Source organism: Somniosus microcephalus, chromosome 8, assembly GCF_052327205.1.
Source record: "Somniosus microcephalus isolate GS21.2 chromosome 8, FLI_Smic_1.0, whole genome shotgun sequence".
Taxonomy (NCBI): domain Eukaryota; kingdom Metazoa; phylum Chordata; class Chondrichthyes; order Squaliformes; family Somniosidae; genus Somniosus; species Somniosus microcephalus.
The window spans coordinates 115825671-115847729 of record NC_140994.1 but is presented as its reverse complement, the minus strand read 5'-3'; the positions used below and the strand labels follow the sequence as shown (position 1 = coordinate 115847729).

The following is a 22059-nucleotide window of genomic DNA, read 5'->3' as shown; positions in this document are numbered from 1 at the left end:
CAGAGGTGGAAGTAGGTGGTCTTGGTGATGGAGCGGCTATGTGGTCAGAAGCTCATCTCGAGGTCAAATGGGACGCAAAGGTTGCAAACGGTCTGGTTCAGCCTCAGACGGGGGCCAGGGAGACGGATGAAGTCAGTGGCTAGAAACAGAGTTTGTGGCGGGAACTGAAGACAGTGGCTTCGGTCTTCCCAATATTTAGTTGGAGGAAATGTAGATGAGGGGGCCAAGGATAGATCCTTGGGGGACTGCAGAGGTACCGGTGTGGGAAGAGAAGCCATTTCAGGTGATTTTCTGGCTACGACTGGATAGATAAGATAAGAATGGAACCAGCCGGGGGCATTCCCACCCAGCTGGACAACGGAGGATAGACGTTGGAGAAGGATGATGTGGTCAACCATGTCAAAGGGTGCAGACAGATCGAGAAGAATGAGGAGGGATAGTGTATGACGGTCACAGTCACATAGGGTGTCATTTGTGATTTGATAAAAGACTGTTTCTGTGCTGTGGTAGGGCCGGAAACCTGATTGGAGGGGTTCAAACGTGGAGTTGCGGGAAAGAGAAGCACGGGTTTGGGAAGCAACAATGCGTTCAAGGACTTTGGAGAGGAAGGGAAGGTTGGAGATGGGGTGGTAGTCTGCAAGGACAGAGGGGTCAAGGGTGGTTTTATTGAGGGGTGAGTTGATGGCAGATTTGAAAGGGAAGGGGACAGTACCGGAGGAGAGGGAACAGTTAATATTAGCTAATATGGGTGGTCAGCCTTTTGGTGGGAAAAGGGTCAAGAGAGCAGAAGGTGGGTCTCGGAGAGGACATGAGGGGAGATAGGAGAGAAAATAGAGAAAGATGCAAGTTCAGGGCCAGGGCAGGGGGGACTCTCGGGGGAAGTTTGGCTTGGTGGGCTAGGGCAAGGTTGTATTGAAGCTGAGGATGTATTTACACTAAGTTTAGCATTAAGGCAGAGGTAGTTTCAGCTTCACACCGGTACTAAATTGTAACTCCAGAGTGACTGCGGAGTGAAGTGGAATAAGACTACCTGATGGGGATAGTCTCGTACAGCTTCCATTTGAGTGGAAATGTAAAATTTCATGGGGTCCATTGTAAGCCTGGAGGAGCAGAGATTCTACCGTCTTCACTCTCTAAACACTTAAATTCTAACATTTGGACATGTATCCAAGGCAAGCACAGGATGTATTCCCATAATCCTTGCACCTGTACTCCAGGTTATCTGTTCTACCCCTGAGTCCCACAACATTTACCTGGTACACTATGGTTCATAAGGGACATGGGGTCTGCTTACAGGAAATGCCGCTGCTGCTGAATCCAAAAACACAACAGGATCTTTAACCTCCACCTGAACCTCCAACAGTACAGGCTTTCCTCATTCCAAACTGGAGTGTCGGCCTAGATTATGTGCTCAAGTCTCTTGAGTGGGGCTCGACCCTACCGCTTCTGTCTCAGAGGCGAGAGTGCTACAAAGTGAGCCTGGGCCATCGCCACAAGTTACTGAGTACATACTGTGTTGATGTGATTACACCTGGACAAATCCAGCCAGCTGTGTGTGGAACAAGACATTGCAGGAATATTTTTTAGGAATTCTATTGAATTTAACACTGTTCTAGTTCTCATTACTGATTTGGGGGATATAGTGTCTCTGTACAAAGTCTGGGGAGTGGAGAGGGCCCTGGGAAAGATCCACTTGCAAAGTTGGGGAGAACTGAGAAGTGCATGAGTTACCATTTGTGCAGTGAAGAAGACGCGCCTATGCTCTTGTGTTTGTGTATCTCCATCCATCGTATTTATCCGATTCTCCAAACAGGGCCTGCAACACGTGCAGTCCGTCCAGTACCCTAATTCACAAAAACCAATACAACTATTGCTACATGTGGCAGCGCGCACACAATGTACGTGCAGTACTTATGGCTTGGACCTCTCAAACCCACTGCTAACTGTCCATTAAATATACTGGTTCATTACGGACCTGTGATCCTTTTAAGTAAAAGAAAGTCTTGCATTTATAAAGCACCTTTCACAACCTCAGGACGTCCCAAAGCACTTTACAGCCAATTAAGTACTTTTTGAATTGTAGTCACTGTTGTACTGTAGGAAAAGCGGCAGCCAATTTGCACACACACAGCAATATATTAATTAGAGGATAATCTCTTTTTAGGTGTTGGTTGAGGGATAAATGTTGGCCAGGATACCAGCAGAACTCCCCTGCTGTTCTTCGGAATAGTGCTATGTGATCTTTCACGCCCACCTGAGACAGCAGACGGGGCCTCGGTTTATCATCTCATCCGAAAGATGGCACCTCCGACAGTGCAGCACTCGCTCAGCACTGCACTGGAATGTCAGCCCAGATTTTGTGCTCTGGAATGGAAGGAAGAAAAATTTGGGATGAAGGGATGGGGAGTTGAAACCCAATTCTTACAATCTATACTTTTGTTCCACAGGGGCTGGAATTACTACTGGATATTGGCTATGCAGAGCCTGCAGACGACGATGCTCAAAGAGCCATGTTTAGTTGTGGTGACCTGGTTTCTGTGGATGTGGACAGATTGAAGCCAGCAAGATATCAGTACAGTACATCATGCCTTCCCCTCTTTCTCTTCTCTCTCCCTCTCGTTCTTGTGTTTCCTGCCCTCGGAGGACTCTGAAATGACTGCATTTACTGCAGAACTTGCAAGACTGAACATTTAACGAGCCTAGCCATCTGCCATACTATGTAAAAAAAAAAAAAAAAGCAGTCTGTGGTTCCCAAAGCTAAGTGTTTCAGAAATGGATTCTTCAAAATAGACTCTGCCAAACCTTTGATTGGAGGAAGGACTTGGCTTATTCAGTATCGCTTTGCACTTTGCCCTAAGAAAAGGGGATGAAGAAGTCATTTGTTGGAACGTTTGTTTCTTTGTTTGGGTGCCATATTGTTTTAGAACAACAAGCAGAATTTCTCAAAGCTTCGGTATGTATTAGGAAGCATTATTCTGTCAAAACTCGTGAAGAGGCCCCTCAATTTGGCTGCCTTTCTCTTTTTTCATTCAGATTACAAATGGATGCATGTTCAGTACAAGGAAACACTGCATCGAATGGCTATTCCTAAAGTTTGTGTTTTTTGAAAAGGGGGGTTTTCTATATATATATATCTATATATATATATATATATATATATATATATATATATATATATAGAAGTGTTAGCTGCTTATATACGAAGATTACATGCAATTTGAGCTGTGTCGAATGTAGCTAGTTGTATATAACGTCGTGTGTTGATTGTATAGTATTCTATTTGAACCTTCTCATGGGATTTTTTTCTTTCCCCAAATGTTCTTGAAACTAACGGAGGGCTATATTGCACTAACTGTGAAAAGCATGTATTTACGCATAGACTGCTGTGCCCCTTACCCCTTTCAAACCAATGCCACTACTGTGATTTAAACCCATTCTAATCCCAGATTAACATTACTTCTGTGCTCCTTTCAAAGATTTCCTTTTTTTAAGTATGAAAGCCCTGTTGAAATTTTAATTTATGTAAAACTCAACAAATTAATTATGAATTCAAATTGATTTAATAAGAAAAGCTGTTCTTCCCCCACCCACCCACCCTCTGTGGTATATGGTTAGGTGCAGTTCTTGGCCCAAGTAATCATTGAATATCTTTTTGTTTTTGTACATATTCTAAATCCTTCCTTGTGCTTTACCCAGACGTGGTCATCTGCTACCTATCTGCCAGTTAAGCTTCAGATTAAATAAAAATATTTCTATCCTTCTCCCGCCCCCACCACCACCATCCCTCAAAGAAATGTTACAATTTACTGGAGCACACATTTTGTAAAGGTGAAAGAATTGTTTCAAGACATCTCGACTAACAATTGTCTTTGCATAAGCAGTTACTTATAAGTATTGCCTCTATGGTTTATGTGTATATCGAAAACTGGCAACTAGGATATAACATTGTCACAGCCAAAGCTGAGATTCTGTACTGTTCTCTCCCTCTCTCTCTCTCCCCCTGAGAAAGGGGTTCAGCTGCTTGTGTTTTACACGTTGAGACACAAGACGTCCAGTCCCACAGAGAGTTGGTGTCTTGTTTGTGTTTAGGTGTATATTTTGTAATGCTTTAATTTAAAGACCTGTTTCGAAGTCCTGTGCCCAGTATGTCACTGCAAAGGAATTTTTTCAGTTGGCAGCTGCAGAACCATGTAGCAGGAATGCGAGGATCCGAGGATTAAGGAGCTGTTTTGACATTGGCTGTACTCTGCGAGTATGCTTGCTGCTCACAGCTGTGGACCCTGTTGAGGGACAGTACAACTGATGCTCTGCAAGCACTGGGATGCGATGATTATATCATGTAATTATGTTTGAAACCTCTGAACCCTGCCTACTTTCCAGTTGAAATGAGTATGTGTGTCTGGACAGTTCATAAAGACTGTTATAAATGTACAGAAAAATGTTTATCAGTTCAAGCTTTTACCGTGGAATGTGCTTAATAAATTACTTCGGTTTCAAAATATGTAGCTAGTTGCAGACCATCACTTAAGACACGGACTGGGCCCACTGGGCTAAACATAGCAACAAGTGCAGGCACAGTGGTGAGCGCGTTTCACGAGGCAGGAAGCACCCAAACCCTCCGTTGATGTCCTCCCAGAGGTCGACTCTGCAGTATTTATATATAAATCTGGCTCGTATTCTCGAGTACAGAAGATTAAGGGGTGATCTAATAAAGATGATTAAAGGATTTGATAGTTTTTCTCGATGTCTACCCTATCTCCTCTGGTGGGGAAATCCAGAACAAGGAAGCATAACCTTAGTTAGAGCCAGGCCATTCAGGGGTAATGTCAGGAAGCACTTCTTCACACACAGGGTGAAAATCTAGAACTCTTTGAGATTAAATGATTTTTGTTAGGTAAGGGTATTGAGAGACATGGAACCAAGGAGGGTAAAGATAAAGATCAGCCATGATCTAATTTAATGGCAGAACAGGCTCGAGTGGCTGAATGGCCTACTCGTGTTCCTATGTAGTCTTCAACTTGAGTTTTTCACTGTCCCAAAAGTTACCGTCTGAGGCACTGGAAAATGCTCACGCTCGTGGGTTGGGGGGCGGGGGGAAATCTCATGCTTGTAAGGGGCCTGTGTGCAATGAATTTCGGTGATCTTCATCCAGTTCTTCACTCAGATTACTATGGCAAATGGAAGATTTCAAGTTGATCCAATCGAGAGCACTCTTCTGAGATTGGAATTGAATCACTTTTAGGGCTCTGTTAGAGGGAGCTTTACTCTGTTTCTAACCTGTGCTATAACTGCCCTGGGAGTGTTTGATGGGACAGTGTAGAAGATTTACTCTATCAAATCCATGCTGTACCCACCCTGAAAATGCTTGGGAGTTCATACTGAGTGTCGCAGTGGAAAATGTTTCATTCTCTGTACAAAAATTCACACTCCTAAAACAACAGTTGATTGGTTAGAAGTGGATCATCCAATCAATGTTCTAGAAGAATAGAGGGCATGAAAGGCTCTCTAATTGGTTGATCAGTATTGGAAATAGAAAGGTTAACATTTCAGGCATAAGACTTCATCACAACCACAACTATTAATCTGTTTCTATGCTTTTGGATGCTGAATGACTGATGTATTTGCAGTGTTTTTTGTTTTTCTTTTCATTTCAGGTCTCCAGCATTCACAGATTTTCTTTTTATCTCCAAGAAAACTCTAATGAGTTGAAATAATATCGACTTCTTAAGCTCTTTTAAGCCCGAGTTAATTCAGGCCCAGTTAGAATGTATGTGCCTGGGGCCAACATTAAGGAAGTTCCAAAAGCTGCTATCCATTATCAGCCAATCTTGGCTGTGGTCTATGCATCATCTGTTCAGAGTGACATTCGGTCAAGTAGGTAATTTGATGAGTTGGGCCTTGATCAATCAGCAGTGAGAGAGGCCTACAACTCACTAAAGATGCATCTGCGGCTGTCAAAATTCAGCTGCATGAGAAAGGGTCACCAGGACTGATCAATAGCTCCACTGGGCCCAATTCACGATCTTTTAACAGCTGCGTGAGAAATTCCAACTCACTTGCTTTGTCCTCACCACAAAGTTCAATGTCAGTCCAGAACCAAACCAACAGATTTTTAAAAAATCTTACTCGAACCCATCCCAAGCTAGTGTACAATTTTGGGTTTTTACGCTAGATATTTCCATGAGTTGAGTGTTGCTGACAACTTCTGAAAGTTGACCTTGCATTCCCAATGATCCAGTGTCTACATTCACATAGATATTGGCTATCTACAGGATGCAGCAACTCTCCAAGGCTTCTTTGGCAGCAGCTCCCAAACCTGCACCCTCCATCACCTAGAAGGATGAGCAGTAGGTGTATGAAAACATCACCTTCAGGTAGCACACCTTCCTGACTTGGGCACATATCACTGTTCTTTCATTGTCGCTGGGTCAAAATCCTAGAACTCCCGACTTAACAGCACTTTGGGAATACCTTCTCCACAACAACTTGCATTTATGTAGCACCTTTAACGTAAAATGTCCCAAGGCGCTTCACAGGAGCGTTATCAAACAAAATTTGATATCGGGCCACATGAGATAGTAGGACAGGTGACCAAAAGCTTGGTCAAAGAGGCAGGTTTTCAGGAGTGTCTTAAAGGAGAAGAAAGAGGCAGAGAGGTTTAGGGGGCGAATTCCAGAGCTTGGGACCTCGGAAGCTGAAAGCACGGCCGCCAATGGTGGGGCGATGGAATAAGGGATGCGCAAGACACCAGAATTGGAGGAGCGCAGAGATGTCGGAGGGTTGTAGGGCTGGAGGAGGTTATAGAGATGGGGAGGAGTGAGGCTATGGAGGGATTTGAAAACTAGGATGAGAATTTTTAATTCAAGGTTTTAAAATTTTAAAACCACACAGCAGTTTAAGGAGAAGGTCCACCACCACCTTCTCAAGGGCCACTAGGGATTGGCAATAAATGGTATCTTTGCCAGTGACACCCACATCCCGAGAATTAATTATTAAAAATGAGCTAGGGGTCGAAAAGAGAACTCTCCTCCTCCTCCAGCTTATTGGAATATATCACATGCCGCATATGATCTCAACTGTGTCATCTGCAAACTTTGAAATTATGCCCTGTATACTCAAGTCCAATGATTCAGCATTTTCTGCTTTCAGGATGGAGGGTGTTGTCTCCTGCTGGAGATGGGGATATATGATACTACCCCCCCCCCCCCACCTAACCAGCATGTATCCCTTATGTAACACAGCTATGGGATACATGCCAGTCAGTAAGTAATGTATGGCTTCTGCCTGATGTTTGAGAAATGCTCGGGAACACAGGCATATCCTGAAATCCCAGATAATGATCAGATAATCTCTTTCCCACCAACCCCCCACCCTGCCCCATCTAGAAATAACTAAACATATCCTCATGAAAGGGTACTGGGATGATACGGGAGAGCAGCACGGTGGCATAGTGGTTAGCACTGTTGCCTCACAGTGCCAGGGACCCGGGTTCAAATCCGGCCTCGGGTGACTGTGTGGAGTTTGCACATTCTCCCCGTGTTTGCGTGGGTTTTCTCCGGGTGCTCCGGCTTCCTCCCACAGTCCAAAGATGTGCGGGTTAGGTTGATTGGCCATGATAAAAATTGACCCTTAGTGTTAGGGGGGATTAAATACGTGGGGTTATGGGGATAGGGCTTGGGTGGGATGGCTGTCGGTGTAGGGACCGGGTGCTAGGGTTTGGTTGATCAGCCATGATCTCGTTGAATGGCAGAGCAGGCTCGAAGGGCCGAATGGCCCACTCCTGCCCCTATCTTCTATGTTTCTCCCCACGCGACCCTGCAGATGGCATAAACCCAACCCAGTGCTGTTCAAAACAGTGTCCTCTTAGCCATTTTTCTACTTGATCTCACTCCCTGTTCTGAAATATGATCATCCAAGTATGTACAACCATCACCAACAATAGCAGATGAACTTGCTGCACTGTGTAAGCATGCTGTACAATCACTCAACTATCTTAATATACATTTTACAAGAGGTGGAAGCCATGACATCCAGGCTCATTTTTCCAGTGCTTTTGCAGAATCAAATTTTCGTACTATTCCAGGAACAATTCTAAACTCCTCACTACAACTAACTGAAATAACTGCCTCTTCCAACCTCCATCCCTCCTCACCACTCCCCTCCTTCATATTACACCCCTTGTAAGATTCGAAATTTTCAGCAATAATCATGCAAGAAAATAGGGTTAATAAGACAGTTTTATTGACCAAAAGAAGCTTGTACAGAAAAACCTTTGATAAAAGGGCATACAAAATGGCCGCCGGACCTCGTGATCAGTTTCTGGAACCATTTGATTTCTGTTACTGCAAAGCCAGACAGGCTTGTGGATTGAGGACAGTAAGCCTGCGAAAGCCAGTATCGGGAAAACGAAACTCAGGGAACTGAGCATACATATTAATTGGATTCTAAGTACAGGACAGTTTCAGGTAACAGGATGGGGCCCATCAAGAAATGGGCGGACATTTGAATGAACACTTAAACCGTTTAACAGCCATCAAGGGCAATCTCCAGACCGATCAATATACGAACCGAGTTACGGTGACAAAGTAAAGACATTATCGGCCAGGAAGGCCAGTTAAGCTATCACCGGCTCCCGTTGTAAGACAAAGCACCCCTGCAGAGATTTCTGCCCGCCAAAAATATTACAAAGACAGGACTATGATTTGGCGGGAGATAGGACTGTCCCAAAAAGGTATAACTGTGGATTGAAAAGTCCATCAGGGGTGGGCTTCGCTTCGTTTTCGCTTCAGATTCACGTTTCGGGACGGACTCTTCGGTTAAGGCAGCGTGGTCGGTGTTCGGCCAAGCAAGGCTCAGCCACGACGGGAAGACGACGAGGGTGGCCCGGGTACTTTTGTCGGGAGATCATTGACGACCCAGGCCAAAGGAGAAGACACCCTCAGGAAAACCGACGAGCCAGGCCGGAGGGAGAAATAAAAGGACACTCCGGGCCTAGCCCTCCAGGGCCTCAACATACCATTCGACCAGGAACTTTCCCTGTGCAGTTCTGCAACATCACAACGGGAAGTCAGGGACGCTGCCAGTGTCCCTGGCGACCATGTGTGTGGGAAATGCATCCAGCTGCAGCTACTTGTAGACCGCATTGTGGCGCTCGAGCTGCAGGTGGATGAGTTTTGGAGCATGCGCGATGCTGAGAGGGTCGTGGATAGCACGTTTAGCGAGTTGTTCACGCCTCAGGGTAGGGCTGCACAGGGGGTGACCATCAGGCGGAGCAACAGAGGCAGGCAGGAAGTGCAGGGGCCCCCTGCGGACATCCCCCTTTCAAACAAGTATACCAAGTTGGATACTGTTGAGGGGGATGACTCACCAGGGGAAGGCAGCAGCAGCCAGCTTCCTGACACCAGGGATGCTTCTGCTGCTCAGAAAGGGAGGAAAAAGAGTGGGAGAGCAATAGTGGTAGGGGATTCTATCGTAAGGGGAACAGATAGGCGTTTCTGTGGCCGCAAACGTGACTCCAGGATGGTTTGTTGCCTCCCTGGGGCCAGGGTCATGGATGTCACTGAGCGGCTACAGGGCATTCTTAAGGGGGAGGGTGAGCAGGCAGAGGTCGTGGTCCACATTGGGACCAACGACATAGCTAGGAAGGGGGATGAGGTCCTGCATCAAGAATTTAGGGAGCTAGGTAACAGATTAAAGAGCAGGACCTCAAAGGTTGTAACCTCTGGATTACTCCCAGTGCCACGTGCTAGTGAGTATAGGAATAGGAGGATAGAGCAGATGAATGCATGGCTAAAGAGTTGGTGTAGGGGGGAGGGTTTTACTTCCTGGATCACTGGGCCTGCTTCTGGGGAAGGTGGGACTTGTACAAGTTGGACGGGTTGCACCTGAACCAGAGCGGGACAAATATCCTTGCGGGGAGGTTTGCTAGCACTGTTGGGGGGGGGTTTAAACTAACTTGGCAGGGGGATGGGATACAGAGGGGAGCTGAAAGAGGGGGTGATGTGCTGCCAATTATAGAGAAAAAAACAAGTCAGCTTGGTAGACAGGGCAAATATACAAGGGCAAGGCTGGATGGCATCTATTTTAATGCAAGGAGTCTTGCAAATAAGGTGGATGAACTGAAGGTGTTGATAAACACATGGGAGTATGATATTGTTGCTATCACGGAGACATGGTTGAGGGAGGGGCAAGACTGGCAGCTCAATATTCCGGGGTACAGAATCTTCAGGCGAGACAGAGGGGGGGGGGGGTATAAGAGGAGGGGGTGTAGCAATATTAATTAAGGAGTCAATTACTGCAGTAAGGAGGGATGACATATTAGCAGGTTCCTCTAATGAGGCCATATGGGTGGAGCTTAAAAACAAGAAGGGGGCAAGCACTTTGCTGGGAGTGTACTATAGGCCTCCAAACAGTCAGGGGGAGATAGAGGAACAGATATGTAGGCAAATCTCAGAGAAATGTGCAAATAATAGGGTAATAATAATGGGGGATTTCAACTTCCCCAATATTAACTGGGATAGTCAGAGTGTGAAAGGCACAGAGGGTGCAGAATTCTTAAAGTGCATCCAGGAGAGCTTTTTGAGCCAGCATGTAGAAGGTCCTACAAGGGAGGGGGCGGTACTGGACCTAATTCTAGGGAATGTGGCCGGCCAAGTGGAAGAAGTGCTAGTAGGTGAGCACTTTGGTGACAGTGACCATAATATGGTGAGATTTAAGGTGGTCATGGAAAAGGACAGGGATGGGCCGGAAATAAAGGTTCTAAATTGGGGGAAGGCCGATTTTAATAGGATAAGGCAGGATCTGGCCAAAATGGACTGGGATCAGCTACTTGTAGGAAAATCCGCATCGGAGCAATGGGAGGCTTTCAGAAGGGAGATTGAGATCATACAATGGCAACATGTTCCCGTAAAGGTCAAGGGTGGTTCCAAAAACCACAGGGAACCGTGGATGTCAGGGGATATACGAGAATGGATTAGAAAAAAAAGGAGGGCTTTTGGCAGATACAAAAGGCTAAAGACGGAGGAAGCCCTAGAGGAGTACAAAAAGTGCAGGGGGATACTTAAAAAAGAAATTAGGAGATCAAGGAGGGGCCATGAAATAACACTGGCGAGCAAAATAAAGGAAAATCCTAAGATGTTTTATAAGTATATTAAGGGTAAGAGGATAACTAGGGAAAAAATAGGGCCCATTAGGGACAAAAGTGGCAATCTGTGTGTGGAGCCGGAAGATGTAGGAGGGGTTCTAAATGAATTTTTTGCATCTGTTTTCACTATGGAGAGGGACGATGTAGACATAGAAATAGGGCGGGGGGACTGTGATATGCTTGAACACATTAACATCGAGAGGGAGGAGGTATTGGCGGTTTTAGCAGGCCTAAAAATGGATAAATCCCCAGGCCCGGACGAAATGTATCCCAGGCTGCTGTGTGAGGCAAAGGAAGAGATTGCGGGGGCTCTAACACACATATTCAGAACCTCTCTGGCCACAGGGGATGTGCCAGAGGACTGGAGAACCGCTAATGTAGTTCCATTATTCAAGAAGGGGAGTAGGGAAAAACCGGGGAACTACAGGCCAGTGAGCCTAACATCAGTGGTGGGAAAATTATTGGAAAAAATTCTGAGGGACAAAATCAGTCTCCACTTGGAGAGGCAAGGATTAATCAGGGATAGTCAACATGGCTTTGTCAAGGGAAGATCATGTCTGACTAATTTGATTGAGTTTTTTGAGGGGGTGACTAGGTGTGTGGATGAAGGTAACGCAGTGGATGTGGTATACATGGATTTCAGTAAGGCCTTCGATAAAGTCCCGCACAGGAGACTGGTCAAGAAGGTAAGAGCCCATGGAATCCAGGGTGCCTTGGCACGTTGGATACAAAACTGGCTTAGTGGCAGAAGGCAGAGGGTGATGGTCGAAGGTTGTTTTTGTGACTGGAAGCCTGTGGCCAGTGGGGTACCACAGGGATCGGTGCTGGGTCCCTTGCTGTTTGTGGTCTATATTAATGACTTGGATATGAATGTAAAAGGTATGATCAGTAAGTTTGCGGATGATACAAAAATTGGTAGGGTGGTAAATAGCGAGGAGGGTAGTCTCAGTCTGCATGACGATATCGATGGGTTGGTCAGATGGGCGGAACAGTGGCAAATGGAATTTAACCCAGAAAAGTGCGAGGTGATGCACTTTGGGGGGACTAACAAGCCAAGGGAATACACAATGAATGGAAAGACCCTAGGCAAGACGGAGGGTCAGAGGGATCTGGGTGTGCAAGTACATAGATCCCTGAAGGCGGCGGAACAGGTGGATAAGGTGGTAAAAAAGGCATATGGGATACTTGCCTTCATTAGCCGAGGCATAGAATATAAGAGCAAGGAGGTTATGATGGAGCTGTATAAAACACTGGTTAGGCCACAGCTGGAATACTGTGTGCAGTTCTGGTCGCCACACTACAGGAAGGATGTGATCGCTTTGGAGAGGGTGCAGAGGAGATTCACCAGGATGCTACCAGGGCTGGAACGCTTCAGCTATGAAGAGAGACTGGGCAGATTGGGTTTGTTTTCCTTGGAGCAGAGGAGGCTGAGGGGGGACATGATTGAGGTGCACAAAATTATGAGGGGCATAGATAGGATGGATACTGAGGAGCTTATTCCCTTAGTAGAAGGGTCAATAACTAGGGGGCACAGATTCAAGGTAAAGGGCGGGAGGTTTAGAGGGGATTTGAGAAATAACTTTTTCACCCAGAGGGTGGTTGGAGTCTGGAACTCACTGCCCGGAAGGGTTGTGGAGGCAGGAACCCTCACAACATTCAAGACGCATTTGGATGAGCACTTGAAATGCCATAGCATACAAGGCTACGGACCAAATGCTGGAATATGGGATTAGATTAGACAGGACGTGATGGCCGGCGCGGACACGATGGGCCGAAGGGCCTCTATCTGTGCTGTATTACTCTATGACTCTATGACTGAGTCTTCCATGGGCATCCAGTTCTTAAAGTCCCGCCGGTAACGGATTCAGCCATAACGAGCGCTCATCGAGACTGTATCTGCTGCTCCATCGCCTGAGAGAAAAACAAACTGTGCCAGAAGCTTCCAAATCCACGTGACGACGGAAAGCTGTGCCAAAGGGCTGCGAACCCCCTCTTTTGCGAATCTGAAAGTGGTGAGCATGATTCCGAGTTCCTCAAGTCGAAACTTAGTTTAGGTCTAGGGGAGGGGCTAAGGGTAATCGTAATGTGTTTCCCCTTTTTTGACGTGCTGTGTGTTCCCCATTTCCATAGAGTTAAGTTTATAGATATGTGCATGATTGTAGTTATTTTAATCTGTGCTTATGACATGTATTTTATAATGCTGCAAACTGTTTTATAATAAAAGCCTCCATTTCGTGTTATTCAACCTGGTCTATTGAGTTTTTCTCTGCACTACAGTTCCCTGCACCTAAGTCCAAGGTCTAGAACCGTAGGGAAGAGTGGGTCGAACCACTCGAGGGTAATTATTGCACGAAGCCTGGTAGGAGACCAGAACGAGCAAGAGAAACCCCCTACACCCTTATGCTAATCCCAGGCACCAGATGTGAGGAGCTTACAGACTTCTGTCCGGTCCAAATTCAAGATCATCCACTCTGCTTCTGACCCATCCGGTACCTCCTTATTTCATAGTTTTTCCTCATCAAGGTTATCTTGTTTATCCTCATCAAGGTCATCTTGTTTATCATATGTTACCTCAATCCTTCTGATTTAAGCTCCACTTCCCACCTCAGCCCCATGCTTGCTGTCCTCATCAATCAGTACTTATTCACTGGTACAGTCCCTCACTTCAAAACTGCCATCATCAAAACCTACTCTCAAACTCTCCATTCTTTGGCAAATGTTGCCTCCGCTCCAATCATTTCCTTCTGGCTACAGTCCTGGAACATATGGTTGCCTCAGAGTTACACTCCCACTGTTCCAGACCTTCCAATCAGGCTCTGCTTGGCCCACAGCATCAAGGCTGCTGGTCAAGTTCATTGACATCCTGTGAGACTACAAGCAAGGTTCATTGTTCCTTTTCATCCTCCATGATCTCTATTCTACCTTTGATACAGTTGATCGCTCCATCCACCTTGAACTTCTATCCTCTACAATCCACCTCTGTGCCATTACTTTTTTCAGTTTTTACTCTTCTGTCAATCCCGAGTCATTATTCCCCAATATCATGTGGTCAACTCTGGTGTACCCTAGGGCTCCATCCTTGGGACTCATCAGGTTATAAGCTGTTCCAAGGTATTACCTGGAAGCACAGGCTCAGCTTCCTCCTGTGTGCCATGAGCACCCATCTCCATCTCTCTCCATCCTCCATTGACCCTGAAGCAGTTGAGGCCTCAGTCGTGCTGAAAGACGGCACTTCCGACAGTGCAGCAGAGTAAGGTTTGAAGCCACTACATCCTGACTGAGCCAAACTAATATTTGCACAAAAGCCTAAGAATTCCAACCATGACCAGCTGCTGAATCCACACAGGCATTCCATGGTGCCAAAGAAAGACTTGCATTTATACAGACCCTTTCACAACCTCAGGACGTCCCAAAGCTCTTTACAGCCAATGAAGTACTTTTGAAGTGTAGTCACTGTCGTAATTTAGGAAAAGTGGCAGCCAATATGCGCATAGCAAGGTCCCACAAACTGGAATGAGATAATGACCAGATAATCTGTTTTGGTGATGTTGGTTGAGGGATAAATATTGGCCAGAACTCCCCTGCTCTTTGAATAGTGCCATGGGATGGCTTATGTCCACCTGAGGGGTGTAGACGGGGCCTCAGTTTAACATCTAATCCAAAAGACGACACCTCTAACAGTGCAGCACTCCCTAAGCACTGCACTGGAGTGTCAGCCTAGGTTATGTGCTCAAGTGTCTGGAGTGGGATTTGAACCCACAACCTTCTGACTTAGAGGTGACGGTGCTAGCAACTGAGCCATGGCTGACTCCACATCTTCAGTCAGCACACACATTCCAACAATGATTAGGCACGGGAGCTCATTTTGCTTTTAATTCCCCACCCACCTCTTCCCCTTCCTAGACTAAAGGTGCCGAGGCACATTGTTATATCAACGCAATCGGCAAAGGCCGGAATTGAACCTGGGGTTCGACCTGAAACATTGACTCTCTCCTCGATGCTGCCTGACCTGCTGTGTGTTTCCAGCACTTTCTGTTGTTATTTCAGATTTCCAGCATCTGCAGTATTTTGCTATTGTACCTTCCTGTTCTGTATGGTTTAGCACCACTATTCTGCTGTTAGCATTTATACCTCCTCTGGACCCATCCTTTATTTCTTTACTTGTCCCATTATCACCCACTTTTGTCTTGCACCATCATCCCTTTTGTCATTCAATCTCTCCTTTCTTCCACACTATCACAGACCTTCCCTTTTGTTATTTCTTTCCCCCATCCTTGCTTAAAATCTGTTACATCTCTAACATCTTCCGGTTCTGAGACCTGAAACGTTAACTCTGTTTCTCTCTCCACAGATGCTGCCTGACCTGCTGAGTATTTCCAACATTTTCTGTTTCAATTTCAGATTTCCAACATCTGCAGTATTTTGCTTTTGTTTTGGTTTAGTACCCCATTGGCTGATGTATTTACCTGGTTAGCTGTGGTGGGTGTGGGGTGGAGGCCATGGAGCTGTGCGTTGTCAGGATTTAAATAGAGTGTAAGGTTAGTTAAAGGGGTGATCATTGTTAAATGGAAGTGCAGGCTGTGTATTTTTTGGCAACTGCTGCTGAGGGCAATTCTCACTGTCGAATGCAGGAAATGGCACTCAATGGAGGGCAGCGTAATGAGGTAATCAGAGGTGAGAATGGCGCTGGGTATTGATTGCCCATTTAATAAACTACTTATTTGCTAAATGCTTCTCTTTCACTCAGACAATGAAAATGTGGTGTTAATGGACCAATCTCTCCTGCACATTTGACAGAAGTTCTCATTAATCAGATGTTTAGGGAAAGCAAAACAAATTGGGAATGTGCCTGTACTAGATCCCAAAGCTCCTTGTGGTGTTGATGCCACTGGTTCCTGTAACAGGGCTCGGGTTATTTGTGCACTGCCTCTCCTTCACCCATGGCCCTATCCGTGGGATGTGGACCGAGGGGGGATTCTGGGCTGACCCATTTCCTTTCCTTGCTTGCCAACAAAAGAAATGGGTTTTCCTAGCTTCCTATAGCAAATGAGAAAAGGGCTCTATCAAAATGGAACTTTTCAATGCAACGTTGGACATTCAATCACACGTTCCAGGAGGCGGTCACCCCACAGCCACAGAAAGATCAGGACAATAAGTGGGTGGCCATCTGGCGGAGTAGGAAAAGACAGACATTGCATGAATCCTCCAGGAGTGTTGCACTCTCAAACCGGTTTTCAGTACTGGATACCAGTCAGAGTGACGACACATCGGGGTGGGGGGGGGGGGGGGGCGGTGCAGTTTAGAGCATATCCACAGCACTGTGGGGCAAGGGGGGACAGCAAAGTGTTGAAATGTAGTGGTCATAGGGGATTTGATAGACAGGTGTTTCTGCAACCACCAACATGAATCTCGCATGGTGTGTTTCCCCCTGGTGCCAGGGTAAAGAAATAATTCAGAATTCACAATGAAAATACATTCCCTTAAGGAATAAAAACCCCATGGGGAAAAATGGTCCAACAGTGGCTAACGAGAGAAGTTAAAGGTAGTATTGTGGCAAAGCCACCAAAGAGACTCTCACAGTAACTTATACAATTGTCTTTAATCATTGGGCCAGAAATTCGCGGCCAAAGGCGTGAGTGCGCTTGGGGTACTCACTCATCTGGCCGTTGGAAATGCCGGCGTTCAGCATGAACAGCGCATGCGGGGAACGCCAGCATTTCCAGACCTCGAGCGCGTGCGACTGCACAGGCAGCGCTTGCGCAGTGAACTTCGTAGATTTCATTCATGAAATCCGTGAGGGTAAGTCCTCAGAATTTACACTTGAAAAAAGCAAGTGTAAAGTGGTTCATTGGCTGCGGAGGAAGAAACATTTTATCGTGGAGCTTCTGAAATGCAATATTTTTGTTTGGGAAAGGGAGGGAAGTTATTTTAAGAAATTTTAAGTAAGTTTTAAAGTTAAATTTTTTTTTTTTTTTTAAAGGGTTTTCAGAACGGTAGGTAGAAGGAGCAATTGTGGCTGTGTGAATGGAATGTGAGAATGAGTTATGTATGTATGTCCACATATATTCCTTTACGTATATGTATGTATGTTTTATATTCCTTTACTAATGTGTATGAATGTATGTTTTTAATTATGATTTTCCAATAAGTTACTTTCTCTGAAAGTCATAATTAAATAATACATTCATACACATAAGTAAAGGAATATATACATAACACGCAAAGGAATATATACAGACATACATACTTTCAGAAGCTCCACGATAATAAATATCTTCCTCCGCAGCCTCTGGAGCAACTGTACCCATGCTTTTTTCATGTGTAAGTTGTAATGACTTGACCTCACTGAAAGCATTAATGAAAGCGGCGAATTATACTGCGCACGCGCTGCCTGTGCAGTCGCACGCGTTCTGCCTCTGAACCCCTTCGTTCAGAGGACAGGAAATGCCGGTTTTCCCCACATGCACTGTGCATGCTGAAAACCGGCATTTCATCCAGCCAGATGTGTAAGTACCCAGACCGTACTTGCGCATTTGGAAGGGAATTACTGGGCCAACATTTAACATGTCAATAAAATGAAAAATTTAACAATTGCACGACTTGCCCCCTCGCATCTGCGACTGAGGGTCCAAGGAGGTGCATTGCGCAAGAGGTCATCATCGTACGTATCCTCACACTGTTCCCTTTGGGGAACTGTATGAAGTGGTGGAAGGATTTATGGCTGTGATTAACGCTCATTCCGTGACCGTAACCATCTTTGAACCAGCCATTAGGGTGGTTAGTCCTATGGCGGGAGGGTTTTACGGGCTCCCACAACCCATCTGAGGGGGGGGTGGCCACCAACACCCACGGACGCAAGTATCCCGCTGTATGTCCACCCAGAATTTAAAGTTGGAACTCCGACTCCACTTGCCGGGACTGTCTGGAGTGGGGTTCAAAACCCTACTCCTTCTGGCCCAGCGGCGGGGATGCTTACTGCTACGCAAAAGGCCCACTCCGCACAAAAGGTGACACCCATACGTTTCCTGCGCCTTTTCCCTCCCCGTGACTGGAGCCCTATGCTGCCATTTCACGTTGCTAATCGGATTTGGCCTTTGTCATAGTGGTAGGATCCCCGCCGCTGGGCCAGATCAGGGTAGGATTTCGAACCCCGCTCCAGACAGTCCCGGCAAGTGGAGTCGGAGCTCCGGCTCTAAATTCTGGGTTGACATCCAGTGGGATATTTGCGTCCGTGGGTGTGGGTGGCCCCCCCTCCTTGTATAGCTTGTGGGAGCCCGTAAAACCCTCCCGCCATAGGACTAACTGCCCTAATGCCTGGTTCAAAGATGGTTACGGTCACGGAATGAGCGTTAATCATGGCCATAAATCCTTCCACCACTTCATACAGTTCCCCAAAGGGAACAGTGTGAAGACACGTATGACGACGACATTGCTAAATAAATAAATGGAATTAAAAAAATTCTTTTAGGGCTTTTAAAAGTCTTTAAATTGCTTTAATTCTGTTTAAAACTACTTCAGATTACTCAAAATAATGTAAACATTTTAAAAAGTTTATAAAAGTTACCAAAATCTTCAAAAAACTTCCAAAAACCTATTTAAACTGCTGCTTTGCATGTAAAAATGGTTAGCAGCTTGACAGAAACATTGGGGGCGTGTCCAGTGAAACTGAGACCTCAAGGGGCGTGTCTCACTTGCACTGCACGCTCCTGGCTTCGCGCTGGCTGCACTCCTGGGCGGCGTGACGTCATACGCTGCCCGGGATTCTTCTTCTGGAAACACCAATTCCAGGCGTCCCTGGAGCTGATCGGCAGTAGCGCGGGGTAAGTGTAAATACGGGGCTTGCACGCGCTGCAAGCCCCGTTCTGGAATTTCTGGGCCAATGTTATCTGTGCTCACACATAAACATTAGCCACTCAGCAGGTAGTGAAGGGTTCATGGTGTCCATGGAACTCTAGCACAAGTCAGCACCTTCTTGAGCAGAGGGGGAGAAAAATGAAGAGAAAATGATCTCATAGAGTCATAGTCATAGAGTCATAGAGTCGTAACGGCACAGAAGGAGGCCATTCGGCCGATCGAGTCTGTGCCGGCTCTCTGTAGAGCAATCCAGTCAGTCCCATTCCCCTGCTCTATCCCCGTAGCCCTGCAAGTTTATTTCCCTCAAGTGCCTATCCAGTCTCCCCTTGAAAACATTGAGTGTCTCCGCTTCCACCACTTTCGTCAGCAGCAAGTTCCAGGTCCTCACCACTCGCTGCGTAAAAAAGTTTTCCCTCACATCCCCCCTGTATCTCTTGCCCCAAACCTTAAATCTGTGTCCCCTAGTCCTTGTCTATCTTAAAAAAAGTAAAAATAAATTGATTAAAAAAAAATCTACTGATAGACAATAAATAATTTCTAAGAGGGTTAGAATTCTACTTGTTAATTTGCCTACCTGAAAAATTGCAGCTGCATGTAACTACAGAATAAAATTCCAAATCTGGAGAGTCACTGAGGCAATAGGAGTAAATGTCCTCATCGGTTTTACCAGTAAGAGTTGGAAAGCCATTCCAAACAAGCACAGATATTATGGGATAACATTGCTGTGCAAATATTGTCATATTTAATGTGTTCCTGGTAAATATGCATTTCCCTAAATTAATTACAGGGTCCTTTAAAGGATGAAGCGAAAGAAAGAGCAATGTATTTGACTGCATTTACTAGTATTGCCATTCAAAAGGCTTTTTACACATGTAAAACTGAGGTGAGTGAAAAATAAATAAAAACATGCACATCTGTTAGTTGTTTATGTTGCTTTGCATGATAATTGATCCAAGATGTATTACCATCTTGCATTATTCAGTGAATTAATGTGCATATCATCACAGTCATGCTGATTGTATTTCACTGAATGTTGCAAAACGATAATATATCCTCAGTCACACAATGGATCACTAGGTACTGTGGTACTTTAGTATAAGTCACATTGCACAATTGTATTACAATTAAAGTTATTTGATACAATTGTAGAGAAAGTTATTTGATACAATTGTAGAGAAACTATCATCCATTTCAAGTAGAATTTTGTTTTTTAATTGGGCCACAGATTCTGCTAAAATAGTAAGAAATTATTTTGTGTACCTATTAGGAAGTAACTGAGGTGGGTAAGATGTTATTTCGAGGCAATAATATATCTTAGGTTTAATAAATGTATTAATTATTCAAGTTTAGATTCTGTGGATTGTCAATTCTGTCCCTTGATATATTGTTGCCTTATAATAAGCTGCTGGTTATGTTTAACACAGAAGCAAAATACTGTGGATGCTGGAAATCTGAAATTAAAACAGAAAATGCTGGAAACACTCAGCAGGTCAGGCAGCATCTGTGGAGAGAGAAACAGAGTTAACGTTTCAGGTCGATGACCGTTTGTCTCCACAGATGCTGCCTGACCTGCTGAGTATTTCCAGCATTTTCTGTTTTTATTATGGCTATGTTTAATGTTTGGAATGAGCCAGCAAGTAAAGTAGTAGAATGGAAGATGTCAGGAAAGTAAATGTGTAGTTCGACACTGGGCTGGGTGAGTCGAGATACTAGAAGGACAAAAATTATGGGCCAAATGGCCAGTTTCCCTCCTTGACATTTTCTTATGTTATTAAAAATATTTTATCTGATTTCTTTTAGGGAGTTAGTAATGCTATTCTTAAAGCTGATGAGTATTTATCAAACAATATGGAGAATGTGAAGAGTACACTTGTATTAGCAATAACTGCTTATGCCCTAGTATTGAAAGACCAACGATCTCGCTTTTCTTATCGAGCCTTGGAAAAACTGAAGTATGAAGCCTTTGTAATAGGTAATGAAAAGCTCAATATAACTACTGTGTGTCAAATAATTCAACTGAACCCCTATCTGCTGTGCCTAGTACTTAACAAAGTACTAGGTCGATCACAAAACAGAATACAGAGAGTAAGGGCAGCTACTCAGACTGGCAAAAGGTGGGACGTGGTCTTTCACAGGGATCGGTGCTGGGACCACTGTTGTTCACAATTTACATTAACGATTTGGACCCAGGAATCAGAAGTACAATTTCTAAGTTTGCGGACGATACCAAATTGGGGGTTGTAGTTAATACAGAGGAGGACTGCGACACAATACTAAAGACATGAATAAACTTGCAGACTGGGCGTTTCATTGGCAAATGAATTTCATTATAGATAAGTGTGAGGTGGTGCATTTTGGTTGGAAGAATAAGGAGGCCACATACTGCTTGGATAATAAGACCCTAAATGGGGTAGAGGAGCAAAGGGATCTAGGGGTGTGGTTACACAAATCACTAAAAATAGCAACGCAGATTAACAAGGCCATTAAAAAAAGCAAACCTAGCACTAGGGTTTATTTCCAGAGGGATAGAACTGAAAAACAGGGAAGTCATGTTAACCTTGTATTGAACCTTGATTGGGTCACACTTGGAGTACTGTGCACAGTTCTGGTCTCCATATTATAAAAAGGATATAGAGGCATTGGATGAGGTGCAAAAAAATTTACAAGGATTATACCAGAACTGAGAGGTTAGAACTATCAGGAAAGATTGAACAGGCTGGGGCTCTTTTCTCTAGAAAAGAGAAGGCTGAGGGGTGAGCTGATAGAGGTCTTTAAAATAATGAATGGGTTTGATATGGTAAACAGAGAGAAGGCCATAAATATAAGATAGTCACTAATAAATACAATAGGAAATTCAGGAGAAACTTCTTTACCCAGAGAGTGGTGAGAATGTGGAACACACTGCCACAAGGAGTAGTTGAGGCAAATAGCACAGATACATTTAAGGGGAATCTAGATAAGCACATGAGGGAGAAAAGAATAGAATGGTATGTTGCTAGGGTTAGATGAAGAGGGGTGGGACGAGACTCATGTGGAACATAAACTCCGGCACCTGTTGGGCC

At 45.0% G+C, this 22059-nt stretch overlaps 1 protein-coding gene across 1 annotated transcript in view; it reads left to right on the top strand.

Moving 5' to 3' along the window:
- LOC147113754 (F-box/WD repeat-containing protein 11-like) overlaps positions 1–4501 on the top strand; it is a 180209-nt gene extending 175708 nt beyond the window's left edge. The window contains 1 exon segment of the mRNA XM_085995066.1: positions 2448–4501. The gene's annotated coding sequence lies outside the window, so the exon portion shown is untranslated.
- The last annotated feature ends 17558 nt before the right edge of the window (positions 4502–22059 follow it).